Source organism: Cavia porcellus, unplaced genomic scaffold, assembly GCF_034190915.1.
Source record: "Cavia porcellus strain 051 isolate PalLab524CR breed Dunkin Hartley unplaced genomic scaffold, mCavPor4.1 scaffold_21, whole genome shotgun sequence".
NCBI lineage: Eukaryota > Metazoa > Chordata > Mammalia > Rodentia > Caviidae > Cavia > Cavia porcellus.
This window is the reverse complement of record NW_026947504.1, coordinates 57,245,864-57,264,593: the sequence shown is the minus strand read 5'-3', so window position 1 is coordinate 57,264,593 and position 18,730 is coordinate 57,245,864. Positions and strand designations below refer to the sequence as shown.

General features: G+C 41.8%; 1 long non-coding RNA gene across 1 annotated transcript; it reads right to left on the bottom strand.

Annotated features, from left to right (window-relative positions):
* Nucleotides 1-308: 308 nt before the first annotated feature.
* Nucleotides 309-4,030, bottom strand: LOC134471992 (uncharacterized). The gene is made up of 2 exons (XR_010041808.1): nt 3,823-4,030; nt 309-983 (listed from the first exon to the last, which is right to left on the bottom strand). It is a non-coding gene; the product is annotated as an uncharacterized LOC134471992 (long non-coding RNA).
* Nucleotides 4,031-18,730: the final 14,700 nt, after the last annotated feature.

Sequence of the window (18,730 nt, the reverse complement as noted above, 5' to 3'; positions counted from 1 at the left end):
TCCCCGAAATCTTGTGAGGAAAATACTGGGTATTACAGCTGAGGAACTAATAAGTGGGGCTGTTATAATTTTTTCCATTTTAACAAGAACGTTATACTAACAGGAGGATTAGATCCTAACATACAGCCTGGTGACTGCATTTGATAATGCTGTATTATTTATTTGAAATTTGCTAAAAGAGCAGATCCTAAGGGTGTTCACACACATACACACACAAGTGGTATTTAAGTGAATGCTGGATTTGGTAACTAATTTGATTGCAATTATGGCACAATGTATGCATATATCAAATTACATCACTCTATATATTTAATATATATATTTTTATTCCATGTGTTCAATTGTATATGTTACATAAAACTCAGTATATACAATAATACCTCAATAAATCTGGAAAAACAAAATGAAATAGCAGGAATTGTTTCCTGGTTAATATTTTTATACAGAAGTTCTGGGGTTCAAGAACAGATGATGGATCTTAAGTGGAAAATATCTGAGAATCAGCACCACAAAGACAGGTCACATCCAGGGGAGCAGAGTCAGAAGCTCAGGACTTATGAGGGACAACTGTCCTCCATTTGCTCACCAAGGGCCTATATGTCATTCTACACTTGTACTCCCATTACCCACCTTTTGTGAAGTCACTTGTCACTAAAAAGTTCCCGGACATCTCACACTGGCTTCTCCAGCCCCCGGGAGAAGTGAGGGCTGTGGCCTGGCTTTGCCCCGCTCAACAAGCAGCAGGCTCCCTGGGCAGGAAGCAGGATTCCAAAGACAGGCAGTCACGGCTGTGTAACAGGATGTTGTTTCCTGACAGGCCCTGCTTCCAGTCAGCAGTTGGTGCCCTGTGTGGTGTCATGAGGGCCCACAGCAGAGCAATGTGCATGGTGTCTTCACCAGGTGGGCCCCACGGCAGCAGTTGGGGTGCCCGCCTGACTGTGACTTGCAATCCCGCTGCTCAGGGCTCCTGGGACGCTGTGAGCCTGTGGGGACAGGGAAGGTACTGGGGACTGGATCCAGGGCTTCACGCATGCCAGGCAAGCGCTAAGCTACTGTCTGAGCTACTCTCCAGCCTTTTCTCTTTCTGTCTTCTTTCTTTCGTTTTTTCTTTCCCTTACTTTCTCTCTCTCTTTCTTTCTCTCTCTTCTTCCTTATCTCCTTCTTTCTTTCAACAAGGTCCCACACTATGTTGTCCAAGAAGCCTTCAAATTGAGATCCATCTGTCTCGGCCTCTCAAATAATTCAGACTGCCCAAAGGCTTGTTAGTAAAGTCTGCTTCGTCAGCCAGAGACATGCTTTTCTTGCAACTGTTCCTGACTGATATAAGGGTTTTGCAACTTTTTTGGCTAAAAAGGCAATTCCTTTATGCCTTCATATCCCAAATTCTACCTCTCACAAGTAAATCAAGTATCCAATGTCTCTGGCCAGTGGCCAGTGGCCAGAATGGCCGCCCAGTGGTCACACACTGAGAGCTGATATCTGATATTTCCAGCTCCCCTTTCAGCTCTCATGATATTGACCACATCTCTGGCTCCTGGGCTGAAATGCCCCATGGTGGGTATGTGTGTCTGCTCCCCACGCTACCGCAGCTCTGTGAAAACCCAGCTCTCCCTCAGGACCACCTCCGCTCTCCAAGGATTGCTTGGAGCCTGTGGCTTTCTAGCTGTTTTGCTGCTGCGTGTGGGAAAGGAGTTAAAGAGAAGGAGGAGCACAACAGTGAAAGTTTCCTAAAGCATCTGGTAGACTTGCCTCCTGTTCACACTGGTTTGCTGCTCTCTGCCTGAAATCTAACTAATTCATCATCACTGTGGGGTGACACTGGATGAATCAGATCTGTACATCGGTGGAGTCCTCAGTGTCATTGAGCCACCTTTGCACAGCTAGAAACCCACCATGACTGGCAGAGAAACCCCAGATTGATTTCTAACCATGACACTGAAAATGCCTCAACCATGCATCAGAGCCACCTCCCTGGTTATGTGTCTTTTTCTTCACATACGGCTGTGTCTGAAACACCAGTACCTCCCCAGAGGCTTTCCCCCACTAATTACACACATCTTCCAGCAAGAGGAGACTCTTGCTGACCCAGGGGGTTGATGCTGTGAGTGCTAGACTGTAAGAAACTATGCTCCGAATGCTCCCATGAGTGTAAGATTCTCAGAGCATCATTCACAGTTTACCGAAAGCTCTTGTCACATAGGTCTCTTGTTGACGTGTCACAGCTTCCTTCAAGGCGCAGAAGGGCATGGATTATGTGACCCAGCTGCCAGAAGGACTTCAGTGTGGCAGAATAATTCATGAGAAGCCAGAATTATGCCAGCCCTGGTGGCAACTTGTCTTCATCAGCTGCTGAATTCATCGTGCGCTGGACTTACTCTCTGACAGACACAGGCTTCAGTTCCTTGTCTTTCAGCCACTAAATAAAACATTCTTTGGAGTATAGTTCTCTAGAGATGCGCCAAGGTGGAGAATAGTGAGACTCTATGATCAGTAGAATGCAGAGCAACCAAAGGATACTGTAGCTTTGTCTTCTAAGAAGTGGCCTGTTCTCCAAATAAGATCTGTGTTGCCATGTTCCCCACTCCTGAGTCACAAATGTGACTCTCCTGATGGCACTCGGACATTTTCCCACCCTTGGGCTTCTTTAAAGCAGGCTAGGAGTCGTGAAGGGTGCGGAATGTGAGTAACATAAAATCACAGTCAGGGGATTATTGTGTGGGGGAGGCCAGAAAGCACCGCCCAACCCGAGTGAAGGAAGCGTCCCCAAGGCAGCCATCCGGTCCTCACACACTGTCCTGCTGTGGGGACGGGTGATGACGGATACCTTTGGAATGCTCAGGATTCATTGTTTCTGACTCCCAAAATTTATTTTCCATGTTCCTTTTCCAACCACAAACTGTGACGCTCAAAAACTTTAGAACCTTAGAAACTGGTTCCAACCTCTCTTTGGATAGTCAAAGTGACCCGGCCTTCTACTCGGTACAAAGGAGAAGTCAGGAGGTAAAGCAAAGCTGCATCTGGGAAGTGGTTTGGAGGACACACTGGGGGTTCGTATACGAGATTGTTTAGCTCACCTTTGCACCAAGCAGGTGGGATTAGAAAGAAAAATGGCTAACCCTACAGTTTCGAATTCTTGGAAGCACAGATCTAGACTCCAGCTTGGATGAGAAACAAACCAGTACCCAACTGGCTTTATGGTCCAACTGCACTGCTCAGCGTCTGAGGTGCCCAAATATCCAGATCTACCCAGAGATGCCGGGTCTCTGATGTTGAAGGGGACTCAAGGGAGCAGTGGAGCCCAAGTCTCCACAGCTAAGCTGCGGAAATGCCAGATAGGATGTGTCAGGGTGAGGTCATAAAAGTTGTGGCCTGGGAGGGACACCACAAGAAACAGTAGCTTTCATGGAGCCAGGATGGTGGCACACAAGTCATCTTGAAGAAAGTGAGACAGTGTTCCAGCCCGGGCATTTGCACGTCACCTGATTGAATACCACCATCCCGCCAAATAGGACTCCCAGCAGCCAACACAGGCAGCATCTTCATGTTTTGTTGACATCTGCTGTCCCTTGTCTTACCCTTCCTCTTCCCATTCCTGTGGTCAGATCTGTTCTCTCCAAGTCTCCCTGCTCTACCTGGATGGCTGTCTCTCCTCCCCCCATATCAGGTGATGAGCAGAAATAGACAAAGAGGAGGGGAAGGGGTTAAGAGACCAGATGAGAGTGGAGGAGCAGAAAGTAACAGCTGTGATAGGCCTCTGTGAAAAGAGGCCACAGCCCAGTATGTACCTGGCCTCAGGCCTCTGTACCCTGACCCCTTGCCTACCTGGTACAGACTGTCACAGGCACAGAGGTGTTTGTGACGCCTGGAAGCCGAGCTGTCCTTGTTTCCTGCCATTTTTCAGGTGACTCAACTGTTGAGCAGTTTTGTCAGAATCCTGCCTTGTGAATTTCCAAGCTCCTGGGACTGCAGGCGGGGACCAGGGGACACAACACAACGGAATGAGCCAGGCCAAGAACCAGTGAGGTGGCTGCCTTAGAACTTCAAAGTGCTTTTGCTCCCCTTGTTTATTTTGAAAAGGGAGGTCCATGCAAAGACACTGACCTTTCTCTGCTATTTACTTTGAATTGCATTACAATTGTGAAATTTCCTTTGCCATTTGCAGCCCATTCCAGAAGGGTAAACACTTCAATAAAAGCAGTAGCTCTAGGACTATCAGCCCAGGAAATCTGGTACTTTAAATGTTATGAGCCTTTGATTGTTAGGGATCTTTTCAAGTATTAGTCGTAGCACATTTAATGTTAAAATGCATACATAATAAAGAGCCAAACTAAAAATCTGACTTCACTGAACAAATGGCAAAATGGTATTTTAAAACACTCTTCTATTTTTTAAGCATTAGTGTCCAGGACTGCCACAACTTTGGCTCCTTAGTCTCCGAGAAACAAAAACAGTCTGGATGAAATTGGTTCAATGTGGCTGACTTCACAGCGTCTTCCCAGACACAAGAAGCTCCAGGTTGCTGCTTTTTGGCAAATGATGAGGGCTGGGCTCTGCCCACCTTGGCACCCCAACTGCTCGCACAGCCACGTACTTGCTGAGCTCCTTGTCCTGTCATTTTTTGTCACTTTCCCTATGTCTTCTTTCACAGCATTGCCGCTCCTGAGATTATATCTGTTTATCTTCTCATCTGTGTCCTACTAGAATACAAGCCCTGAAGAAGCAGAGACTTTATTGGTCTCACTCATCACCAAGTCTGCAGAACCCTGAACAATGCCTGGCCTGAATAGGAGCTGGAGCATAAATACTGGGCAGGTTAATACCGTCAGCATTGCCTTCCATGGTCACTGAGAGGTAGGATAGTGCCGGATAAACATAAGCTCAAATCATAGCCCTCCTGCTGAATAATGCATGTTAGGTAAATTACTTGAGCCTTCTGTGCCTCAGTATCCCGGTGAAATCAAAACATCTAATAATGGACTCTTCTATTCCCACAGTCTTCTGATTTCCTATATGTGAAGTGCTTAACATAAGTTCTAGCACATAAACAACCAATAAGCATTACTTATCATTACTACTATTACTGTTGTTCTTGTAGTTTAGTCTGTCCCAGGCAAACTCATGCTCAACTCTGCCATTGATAGTCTGGCCTGTTTTCATTCTGAGCCCCACTTGGTGAAGGTTCTGGTGGCCTTGTGCTCCTCCCAGCTCCTCAGAACCCACCCCTGGAGAGGTGTACCTTCCACAGCCATGTACGTGAAATTTCCAACCTCAATAACCTATCATTGACACTCTTTGTGACAGCCTCAGCCCACCACCTGGAGATTAAAGAATCTGATCAGTCAAACTGCCCCAAAGCTGTAACCTAGCCCTCCTTTTCCCCTGACAAAGTAGCCCCTGTGTCTTGCAGGTCGACAGGGGAGCGAAAAGCTCAACATGAGCAGAGCCAGCTGAAAGCCCGGCCCCACATCCTCCATGTCCGAGAAGCCCCTCTCCTCAGAGATCTCTCCAGTATAACCCATGGCCTCAAAGGGGTCATTCCAAGCACAGGCCTAGGACTGCCCCATTCTCTCACAAGTCAGCGGGGAGAGGCTGGAACATTTACTGATTTTCCTAAGGCTAGGGGTTGGTATGCATCTCTTTTCCGGGGCACCTCCTTCATTCTACGTCATTAGCTGGAACGCTTCCCTCTGCTGTGTCCTGGCTGTGTCCACTCACTCTTTAAATCTCTGTGTTGTAGATGCTTCTTCCAGGAAGATTTTCCTAGCCTTAAGTCTGGGCAGGATTCCTTTCCAGGACCAGTCTCTGCTCACACAGCTTTGTTGCCATAACCTGATCTCCCTTCCGAATCCCTGAGAACAGGGTGGTTCTTAAATCATTATCCACAACGTCAAGCCCAGGCCTTGCACAATGAGGGGCTTCATTTATGGACTGAATGTTTGTATCTTCCAAAGTTCATACATTGAAAGTCTAACCCTTAATGTGATGACATTGGTGTGGGTTCTTTGAGAGGTGATTAGGTCACAAGAGTAAAGCCCTCATGAATGATATTGGTGTCCCTCATAAAAGAAATTCCAGAGAACCTTCTTGCCCTCCATGGAAAGATTTCAGTGTGCAACCTGCAAGAGGACCCTGCCCAGAACATAGCATGCTGGCACCCTGATCTCAGACTCCCAGCATTCACAACTGTGAGCAACAAACTTCTGTTTTCATGAACCACTGGTCTTTGGTACTTTGTAATGGAAGCACAAATGAAGATAGCTGCTGTTTGCTGAACTGTTTACCTGAGATTGATTTCATTTTCCAATCTGGGTTGTGTTCTTTGCTTCTGGTCACAAATGCAGCTGCTGCTATATTATTAGAAAATCAATTTCTATAAAACATGAGAAAGTAAAGCACTTAAAGGGAAACAAGAAGCTTTCTCTCTCCATCATGACCTGTGGCTCCCAGGCCCTGCCCAGCCCTCTCCTCCACCACCAGTTAATGCCTTGGAGCTTTAGAAGGCTGCGGCTGAGCTGTTTGGAAGGGCAGGCTGCAGCCACCTGGGTGTAGGGGAAGCTGAAGGTGGGGGCCCATCTCCTGGCCTTAAGTCAAAAGACTTCTCAGGTGAGGGGAGCATTTAAAGGCAGTCCTCTCCCAGGAGACCCCCGCACTTTCCCGCCACCACCCCAGTGTGTGGTGATGGCTCACAGGTCTCACACAGCTTAGAAGGCTTTGCACAGCTAGGATGCTCAGCTAGCTCTTGCTTCTGCTGTGTGGTCCTCTGACTTTACTGCTAGGAAAGGCATTGAAGTTCCCTACTGAGGAGCTGAGAAGGAGGAGCAGGAAAGTCTCGACTTGCTTCTCCAAGATAGCAAGGGGGGGTAGAGCCTTAGTTACATGTACTTTCTGAGTATAAGCTACAAAATGTCAGACATGCTTTCAGTGGACATTGGTATGTTTTATAAGAAGCAATATATGCACACTGAAAAAAAGTAAAGCGTACAAAAAGAATCTAGAGAGAATAGATCCCTTCTTAGCTAAGCCTACAACCGCTTCCTGTTTCAGTCTCGTTCAAATTTTTATTTCAATTTTTATCATTTTGATGGGCTATTTAATTAAATGCTGTATTTTAAACATTAAATAATAGAACTATTCATTCTTATTTAATATTTAAAATATTTTTGACAAACATTAAAGCATGATAAAGTTTTTAAATTAAATTGACAAAAGACAAAATAGAAAAGCAGAGAAATGTTGGCCTATAATAGAGCTATTTTAATTTCTCTCTATTTTTCTAAAGATGCTGACATAAACATGTAGTATTACTGTATCATTGTAAAACTCACTTCTTTTTTTTAGCTGTTATGGAGATTAAACCGAAGGCCTCACATCCAGTAGCCAAGTGCTCTACCACACACGCAAGCACCTAAAAGTTAGACAGTTTCACTGTGGAGTTGAGGCTGGCCTTGAACTTGCAGCAATCCTCCTGCCTCAGTCTCTTGAGTGCTGAGATTATAGATGTATGCCACCATGCCTGGATAAAGCTGATTTTTGAAAGACTCTATTTTCAGGAATCACTTCTATAGTTTGTTACTAAAAATTGTCATAGTGTGCATAAAAAATAGACTCAGGGAAGAAGGAAGCATAACCACAAGGACTATCATAGTGTTGTAAGAGTGAATCTGTGTACTGTTACAAACAGAAGCAATTCTTTTGGCCAAACATAAGAATGGAATCAAAATCACTTAAAGTAAATAAAAAGAGTAAATACTAGCACTGGATATAGAACGTTGAAAATTATTCATAAGGAGGAAACATCCTACTAAAAATTTCCAAATAAGCCACAAACTCTCCTCATTTCTCTATTTCCCAACCTGTAGTAAACTCTCCACCAAAAAGGGGGGTTAGAAGAGGGCACACACACACACACACACACACACACACACACACACACAGGTACACATAGGATAATGGGGAAGCAAGGAAATAAAAGATCTCCAACCTCTTCCACACCAGCTCTGCCAAGGAAGAGCAAGGAGTCACAAAGGAAGAAGAAAACAAATACCAAGGAGCAGAAATCTATGAAGTTATACAAGTGATGAAGAAAATAGATGAGTTCAAAGAAGACATAAACCAAAAATTCACAGTAATTTCACCCAATATGCCCGTGGAGAATTTGGGTAAATAGGTAAAAACTAGATGAGCTAACCAAGCATTTAAAAATATGAATGACAGATTCGAAAAGGATATGGATTGCTCAAAAAGATGTCAGACAGAAATACTTGAAATGAAAAACTGTGTAGATTTCATACACTGCAGAAATAACCATTGTGAAGGCTGAATGTCTGGCATTGAGGACCAAACAGTAAGTTACAAAAAAGAGCTCAAAGAAGTTAAAAAGAAAATAAGAGAACAAGCGAAGATTATTTATCAGCTACTAGATGATAATAAGATCAATCTAAGGCTAATCGCAATTAGAGAAAAACTAGAAGATAGCACAATGGATTCACATGCTTACAGAAATCACTGAAGTAAATGTTGCAAATATGAGTTTAAAATGCACAAGAGAGCAACACTTCTAGAATACCAAACAATACAATGAATAAAGAAGCTCATCAAAGCACATCCCTATTAAGCTGTCAGGGAAAAAAGGAAAAAAATATTTTTAAAAGCAGCCAGAGGAAAACAAATCATCACATATAAAAGTAGACCAATTAGAATTAAAGCAAAATTCTCAACACAATCTCAAAGGCTAGAAGAGCTTGCAGTGAAGTATTCAAGCCCTAAGAGCAAATATCTTTCAACCCAGATTAACTTATTGTGATGGTAGATTGATTGTATCAACTTGAGTAAGTAAGTAAGCCTACTAAATTGGCTCAGCAAAGTTCTGGGCATGAAGACCCACTCTAAGGAGGACTGTCCCCAGAATGCCGTATCGGGGAAATGAAGGAAAATCATTTCTGTTTCCTCTGGGGAAGCTCCAGTCTTCGCTTTCACTTTGGATGTCATCTGCTGGCTTTCAGCATAGATTCTCCAGCTCCAGCATGGACCCTTCAGCCGCCTGATACAGATTCGCACAGGACTCTACCCAGAGCTCCAGGCTGTGTCCTTTGACTCCCAGTGCACAGACTGGCCTCTTGCACTCCTCCACACCTGACTCTGTGGGTGGCCATTGTAAATTCTTACATATTTGTATATCTTGTATTATACCTCTTTCTGTAGTAAACACTGACTGATATACTTAGCAAAGCTATCCTTCAAAACAGATGGAGAAATAAGGTATTTCCATGAAAAACACCAGTTCAGAAGAGACATGAGTATTAAACCAGCTCTTGAGAAAATACTTAGTATTCTTGACAGAAGCAAAATATCAGATACAGCTAAAAATACAAATGAAATCAATGGATAAGTAGCAACAAAAAGCATCAGGAAAAGAAAAACAAAGGATACACCAACAGATAAAGAAGGTAATTATAATAAACCACTAACACATCTCAATAAAATCTCTCAATGTTAAATGGCCTCAACTCTCCAATTAAAAGATACAGACTGGAAGACTGGATCAAAAAACAGAACCCAACAATCTAGTGTATTCAGGAAACTCATCTAATTGGGAAAGATATTCATAAAAATTGAAGGACAGAAAACAATATTTCATATACCAGGACCCCAAAAACAAGAGGGGTAGCAATTCTAAAATCAGATATGGTAAACGTCAAGTTAAAATTGATTAGAAGTTCACATACTTGTTAAAAGAATCATCCAACAAGAAGAGATAACATTGATAAACATATATGCACCAAATATTGGAGCACCTACCTTCATAAAATAAAAATTGATGAAATTAAAAGATCAAATAAACACTAATACAGTTATAGTAGAGGACTTTGACAGCCCACTTTTGCAAAGAGACAGATCAAGTAAAGAAAAAAACCAATGAAGAAATTTCAGAGCTGAACCATACCCTGAACATATGGATTTAATGGATATATACAGAGTTCTCCATCTCTGTATAACAGAATACATATTCTTTCCAATGCTACATGTTATACAAAATAGATTACTAGAAAAAAGAAATCAATGATAAAAGAAATTTCTGGAATTGATCAAAACTTTTGGGACACTATGAAAGAAGTTAGGAAATTCAACGCAATTAATGCTCACATTAAGAAAACAGAGCACGCTCAGATAACTTTATAACAAATTTTAAGATATATGAGGAGCGACAACCCAAACCAAAATTAAGGAGAGTAATTATAAACATGAGAGTAGAAATTAATGAAATTGAGACAAAAAAAGTAAAAAGTCAAATAATCAAACAGCTGGTTCTTTGAGAGAATAAGTAAAATAAGCCCGTGACTCACATTTACTAAGAGAAAGCAAGAAAACACTCACATCAATGCAATTAGAAAAGAAAAAGGTGAAATCACAAAATCCAGAAGAAGTAACTACTTCAAAAAATTGTATTCCAACAAATTAACAAATTTCAAAGAAATGCACAGATTCCTAGGAACATACAAACTACCAAACTAATCCAAGAAGATGTAAATCTACTTAATGTCCCAAGAAATTGACACAGTAACAAAGAATCTACTAACTAAAAAAAAAACCTAAGACCTGATGGATTAACTGCTGAATTCTAAAGAATGTTTAAGAATATCATATCACCAATACTCCTCAAATTCTTCAAAGAAATTAACAGGAATAGAGTGCACCAAACTCACTTATGGAAGCCAGTGTCACTCTGATCCCAGAAAGAAAACTATAGGCTGTTCTCCTTAATGAATGTAGACACAAAAATCTTCAATAAGACATCAGCAAATAGAATGCTGTACATTATCTAAAAGATCATATAATCATGATCAAGTAGGTCTCATCCCAAAGCTGCAGGGATAGATCAATAAATGTAATATAGGCCGGGGATATAGCTCAGTAACATAAGCACCTGCCAACAAGTGTTAAATCCTGAGTTTGATCCTTGGTAGGAATAAATAAATGTAATACATTGCATTAACAGGGAAAAAATGCTAAAAAATAAACCCTATGGCCACTTCAGTAGATGCATAAAAGGCTTTCAACAAAATCCAGTATCTTGCATGATTAAAAAAACAAAAAACCTGAAGAAAACAGATACAAAAGGACAATATCTGAATATGATAAAAAAAAATTTATAACAATCCAAAAACCAGTGGCACTTTCAACATAGTACTTGAAACAATATATACAGCAGTAAAGCAGTGTGGCAGGATACAAGATCAACACAAAAATCTTTAGGATTTATGTATATCACCAATGAATGGAATGAGAAAAAATGATGGAAAATACCATTCACATGAGTTTCAGGAAAAATGAAATACCTAGGTATTAACCTTATCATAGAAGTGATCAAAAAACCCCACAGGAGATTGAAGAGGAAATCAGAAAATGTAAAGATGGTCCCTGCTCCTGGATACGCAGAATCAATATTGTCAAAACAGCCAGCACTCCCAAAAGCATTACACAGATTCAGTGTAGTCCGAATCAAAGTAGCAACAGCATACTTTACAGATAGAGAAAAAACAATCCTAAAATTCATATGAAAAGATCCCGAATATTCAAAGCAATTTTAGGCAACAAGAGCAAAGCAGGAGGCATAGCAACCCTAACTTCAAACTGTCCTACGAAGCAACAGTGATAAATACAATATGTGGAACAAAAACAGAACGGAATTGAGGATAAAAAACTTCCCCAGACACATTCCCCTATTGGAACATTGACAAGTGGGCCAAAAGCATGGGCTGGAGGAAAGAGAGCTACTCAATAAGCACGGCTGGAAAACCTGGTCATCCGCGTGCAGAAGATCAAAACTGGACTCTTATCTCTCACTATATACTAACATAAAATCAAAACGATCAAAGGTCTAAATATTAAAGGGAAATATTAAACCTACTGGAAGATAAAATAGGTAAAACACTAGGTGTAGGAAGGAATTTTCTAAACAGAACCACAATTGCATAAAAAATAACTGCAAGAATGAATGAATGGGATCGTATCAGACTGAAATGCTTCTGTATACAAAAGAACAAATCAGTAAAGTGAAGAGAAAACCTGCTGAATTGGAAAAAAAATTTCCAGCTACTCCTCACACAGAGGACTGATACGTAGAATATAAAAGAACTCAAAAAATTTAGCCACTTAAAATTAGAAATTCAGTCAATAAATGGGCAAGAAAAATGAGGAGACACTTCACAGATAAAGGAATACAAATGGTCAACAATATGTGAAAAATTGCTCAACATCTCTGGCCATTAGAGAAAAGCAAACTAAAACAATGCTTAAGACTCCATTCCACTCCAGAAAGAATGGCAATCAGTGGGAAATCAAATAATAACAAATGTTGGTGAGATTGTGATGAGAAAGAAACCCTTCTTCATTGTTGGTGCAAATGTAAACTAGGACAATCATTATAAAAAGCAGTGTGGACACTTCTCAGAGCTGAAATTAGAAATTCCATATGACCTAGGGATCTAGGTATCTTCCCCAAACAGTTTAGGATTCATACTACAGTAACATACGTACCAATGTTCATCACTGCACAACTTCTAACAGATAAATTCTGGAAGCAGTGATATACCCATCCACAGATGACTGGGAAAAGAAACTGTGATATCTAGATATATTGGAACACTACTCAGTTATACAGAATGACAAATTCGACACATTTGTAGGAAAATGGATGCATCTGGAAAATATAATGTTGAGTGAAATGAACCAGACACACCATTTAAATGCCATATGGTGTCTGCCATTTGAATGAGACAAAATACAAAAGAGAATGATAAAGGATGGATAAAAAGGACGAGAATGGAATCTCTTGCAATTCAGAAGTGTTTCACGGGAACAAGAATGAGGGCGAAGAGGAGAAGAAGAGAAATATGTAGAGTAAAGATATGCCATGTACAGGAACCTCAATTAATGTGAACATTGTACGCCATTATATGAGCTGAGATCAAAAATACCAACAAGAATGAAAAATGGGATAGGAGAACTGGAGGAAGAGGGAGGGAGGGGAGGGACGGGATAAAAACAGAAAGAAGCAGTGATATGCACATGAAACTACTCCCTGGGATGATTTTTAAACTACATGAACTGCAAACATGTACTAATAGAACTAAAGCTTAACAATTTTTTTTAAAATTATTTTTGAGATACATTGCCATTCAATACCTTAAACTTATTTATGCTCAGTTAATAAATTTTAGGTTGGACATACACCAATGAAACCATCACAATTCTCAAGATAAAGAATTTCTTTCCTCTACATAAGTACAAAAGTTAACACCTAAAGATAAGAGCTGTAACTAAAACAGGTGAAAATCTTTATGACCTTCAATGAGGCAATGCTTTCTTTTATGTGATACAAGAAGTATAAGAAACAAAAGAAAAATAGATAAATTGGATTTATCAAAATTAAACCTTTGTACGGATACTACTACTTATGAGTTATTTAACAGGGATAAAACACTTGAAATTATACATTTGGGAAAAAGCACCCATAGATAATATATAAGGAATTTTATATCTCAACAATAAAGTTCCAGTAGAGGATCAAGCAGGAAATAAAATCCAGTTGTCAGCACAATAATGGCATTTCAAGTGATGAGACTGAGTTAGTCTACAGGGAATGAGTGTGGATAAAGGATCAGAGAGACCAAATGACTCAGCCTTGGGGCCTCCAACCTTAAAGGATGCGGAATGAAGAGGAGCTACATTGAAACTGATGAGAGGCAATAGGAGATTGAGGGTCGAGTGACCAAAAGCCAGGATGAAGTAAGCACTCGGGGCGTGTTGCCTGGAGACCGTGAGGATAACCGCCACCCGATAATAGCTGCTTTGGCAGTTATTCAAGTGTGCTAGAGAGAGAACGGAAGAGAGGAAGTCAGGACAGTGAGCAAGACTAATGTTTTAAGGACTTTTTGCTATAAAGGAGAAAATGGTAGCTGGAAGGAGACATGGAGTCTTTGGAGACCTGGTGTTTTGATTTGAAGGTGAGAAGCAGCTGGACCCAGTGACACACACTCGTTGCACCAGCTGATCTGGAGGCCAAGACGGGAAGATCATGTGAGCCTGTGAGTTGGAAGTCCAGCGTGGACAACTTAGTGTGACCTTGTCTCAAAATAAAAAATGACAAGGGCTGGGGTGAAGTTCAGTGCAAAGATCTTTGGCTCACTCCCCAGTACCACAAAAAGAAATAAAAGGGAAAAAAAGAGATCCTCCCTGGCAGCAGAAAGGCTTGAGAGCTTCAGTGTTCCTTCTAGTCCGGTGGTTCTCAGGGAGCCTCTATCTCACGTTTCAGACTGTGCAAACTCTAGACACATCCAAAGCTTCCCACCCAAGAAATCTCAGTTTACCTCATCCGAGTTGAATACTCCAAAGCTTTAAAATGAAGACAAATGAAATCATTCAACATACAACATACTTATTTAAGGATGATTCTTACATCAGAATGATTAGCATCTCCTAACTCTTCCTTTCTAGGCTTGTCATGACCCTCTCACCTGAAGATGTCCTTTTGCTCTTGGGAACATTTAGATTCAAACACAGACCCTAATCAAGGTTTGAGAAATTATTTACTTATAGTTCAATAATGAGAACATTGAAGAGAATCAAAAGGATCTTGAACTAATTCATTAGTCCAGTATTGCAACATAGTGAAAAACCACAACCTCTTGACGGCTCACAGTAATAAGCATGCATTTCGCCTTTGCAATTGCAGGCTAGAGGCAATCAGATATGGGTCGAGTGCACCTGAGCAGCTCTGTGCTACAAATTGCAATCTGATCTATTGCATGTGACTCTCAGCCTCCCTAGATGGATAGGCTAGCTTGGCATATTCCTCTTGTGAGGCGGGCAGACCTAGCTCATATGTCCATCACAGCTCACTGATCAAAAAAAGTTACATGGTAAATCTAAAATCAAGGAACCAGAAAGCTCTGCTTCTAATAGGAGGAACTGGGAAGTCACAGGCGAAAAAGGATAAATATGGGAAGGCAATAAATCAGTCTACATAACCTGTAAAATGTAATCATGAAAGGTGAAAATTAATTTACAAAGGGAAGATTCCACAGGCAAAATTGAATCAGGGACAGCTCCCATTCCTGCTTACTTTCTCAATACCTGCCTTAAAAGCTAGTCCCTACAGCTCCAAACTCAATTCTTCTGCATTTCTCCTCCCCATCTTTAAAAGAAAGACTCGAGCCACACTAACCTAGACCTCATTCTATGGCTAAATGGAATCCTGAGCTTTTCTCTACCACCCCCATACCAAAGGCTGAAGCATCTCCGAGCCTTCTAATTCAGTCCAGAAAGGGCCTAAGGTCACATATCTGCTTTGTGCACCCAACCCCCATCACAAAGCTAAGAAAATATATCCAGAGGGGTCTGTTTCTCCAGTCTTTCCTGAAGGTGGAAGCCTGAGCCACCCGCTGTTAGGTTCCTTTTTAATGGGAGACTTGGAGATTCTATTACTGTAGGAATCACCATTCATTCAAAATACAAAAAAACAAAACAAAACAAAACAACAACAACAAAAAAACCCCAGCATTCATTAATGGAATTAGAATATGCTGGTGCACTCTGACAACAACGCTTCTTTCTTTTTTGCAAGCCTACTTGCAAAGCAGGTATGACCCTGCAACAAGCTCAGCCTGAACCAGCCCAGCCACATGTTGTGGGCCCAGAAAAACACCAGACTAAGGATCTGCGTTCAAACATCATACCGCGTCACTCATGAGCATCAGGAGTTCTACCTGCTGCTGTGAAATGTGTTGGCTAAAAGAGCAGGAGTCCAAGACTTGTCTCCTGCCTCCTATCACCATGCGGCTTTAGGAAAATGGCTTATGTCCTCAAATTCCTCCTGAGAAGGGGGATAACAGGTACTCCACAGGACCATTGAGTGACAGTTATGAGAGGAAGCATGAAAGTGTTTGTTACAGGGTCTGCCGTAAAGTAAATGCTCACGTGAAGTGCAACTGTAATAATTTGATGGGGAAGCCAGGTGTGGTGGCACACATCTGTACTTCCCACACTTGGGAGGCTGAGACAGGAGAATGACCGTGAGTTTGAGGCCAGCCTAGGCTACCTAGTGAGTTCAGACAGCCTAAACCATAGTGAGACCGTGCCTCAAAAAAACAAAAGCAATTTGATGGGGAAGACAGATATCTCCAGCTGAACTCTGAGGAGCAAGCACGGTACCATGAATCTCAGGTCAATAGAATCCAAAACACCTAAGGACTGAGCCCACTTCAGAGGCATAAGGTGAGTGTTTAGGCCAGTTTGTAACCACTTCTGAATTTTCAAACGTTATGAGGATTGTTGTGGTCTGAGAAAGAATATGCAAAAACACAGGTGTCTAAGCATGCGACAACGGTCACCTAAAGATAAGCCCGGAACACCTGCTTCTGCCTGGTGCAAGCACCCCTTTCCTGCTGCCCCACGGGGCAAACTGCCTGACAGGCTGTGGCGTGATGCTGGAGATAGCATCTGCCATTACAATTCCACCGCAACGTAAATTGTGCCTCTTGCAGGTAAATTCAGTGTTTCAATATATTTTAAACTACCACTGATTCAGTTTGATAAGAGTATGTGGAAGGTTTCTACCGGAGCAGATATTTTTGGTGTTTAAAAGGCAAAAAGAAAGAAAATATTGTAGGCATGTTTTGCATTTCATGGAGGATATAAAACCTTGTGGTTATTTAAACGCCCCTGCTCTTTGTTTAAGGAAGATTCCTCCAGAAAAAGATCAATTGGGTAACAGAGCATAAGGGTAAAATGGGAAATACTGAGGTTCTGTGGGACAGAAAAGAAAACAAACAAACAAAAAACGAGCTGGGAGAGGCTGGAGGACTCTCTGAAGGTGGTGGGGATGCAGGTATCAACAGTTGGCACCAGGGTGGGGGGAGGGGAGAATGAGGAGCAGAGCAGGAAAGCCGCCTAAAGGCCTAAAGAGAAGGATTTAGGCCAAGAGCTGAGCCAATTAAAGCAAGAGCTGGGGGCCCTGCTGTGTGAGGTGAGAGGTAATTCCCTCCTGTGTCCACAGTGGCTCCACGCTCAGGAAGTTGAATGTGTGCGACCTGTGGAGACAGCCTTTCTGGAAGCAGATGACCTGGGCTGTGGGTTGTGCTTTCACTTAGCAAGATCTCTGCTGCACAGCGTGAGCTCATTTCAAGACTAGAAACTGTGCATCTACCTGATAAAGAAATTGCGTGTGTTTGGGTAGGGAAGATTGTGAACACTGTAGGCAACACCCTTCCTTCACACGTCAGCAGTCCCTGCTCCCTCTCTCGTGGCCAGCCCTGGCTGTGCTCTGGGGAATACTGTGATGGGTGGGAAAATTGGGGGGATTGGCTTAGATGACCCTTACACAAAAGGCATCAAGCAGGAAACAAATTATCAGTGTGCATTCATTTGTTTCTGGAAAATACGATTATATTTGACTGGAACTAATAGAAAACCTCTGTCATTTTCAGAGTTATAAGGAAACACTAACTACTTTACAAAATGCACCTAACATTTCAGTGGCCTTGGACAATGAAAGTCTATGCCCTACACCTTTCCTAGCATTACTAAGGTGTCCTTAGTGAGCATGTGGCTTTGTTTCACATGATTGAGGCCCTGGGTGCCCTCCATTGTGAGGAGTTGCCATCTCATATGGCCTTAAAACCTCCTGCATGCAAACTAAAAAAGGAAGAGAGGAAAAAAAGAGTGCAGGGAAAACAACCCACTTTTTAAGATGTGCTCTTCCCAGAAGTGACACACATCTCTTCTACTCAAACCCCACTGCGAGTAATCACACGCCTGCACCTACATAAAAAGAAGTTGGAAAATGTAATTCCTGCTCCTGCTGGGACAGGAGTCATGCCACGTTATAATGTATGTCATTAACTGGCTAGCAATGTATGTATGCGCCTGTCAATATACTCATATAAATATGAGAAATAAATTTCTGCCTGCTTCCCACGTTCTAACGCAAGCTCAGAAGAAAAGGGATTTTGTTCACAGGAGAATCCCCAGTTGGTGATGATACCTGGGCCTTGAAGGAGTCTGGGATGGTGGCAGGGTGTGGGGAGCTTCAAAAGCTGCTGTCTCGCAGGAGAAGGGAGAGGGATTTAGGCCAGGAGGAGACGGTTGCAGCTCCAGAGTGGCACCACAAGGAGTTGAGCTCAATCCTTAACTTCTAAATGATCCAGAAATTCCACTCTTAGGTAGTTACCCAAAGCAAATGAAAGCATGTGTCTACACAAAAAGCCTGTACCCGGATGTTCATAGCAGCACTACTCAAAATCACCAAAAAGGAGAAACAACTGAAATGTTCATTGACAAATGAAAAGATAAACAAAACCCACTCCATGAAATATTCTTCAGCCATAAAGAGGAATGATGTATTCATATATGCTAGATGAATGAACTTTGAAAACATTATGCTAATAAAAGATACCATACACAAAAAGTAACATATTATAGAACGCCATTTATGTGAGATGTGCCAATATAGGTAAATCCAAGAGTTTGGTGGTTGTCAGGGATTGGGAGGAAGAAGTTCATGCTATTGGTATGGGCTTCTTTTGGGAGTGATGGAAATATTTTGGAAGTAGATATAGGGGTAATGGCTGAACAACTCTGTTAAAAAGACAACAGAATTGCATGCTTTGAAAGGGTAAATTTTGCAGTATGTGAATTATAGCTCAATGAAGCCATTATTTAAAAGCCTATC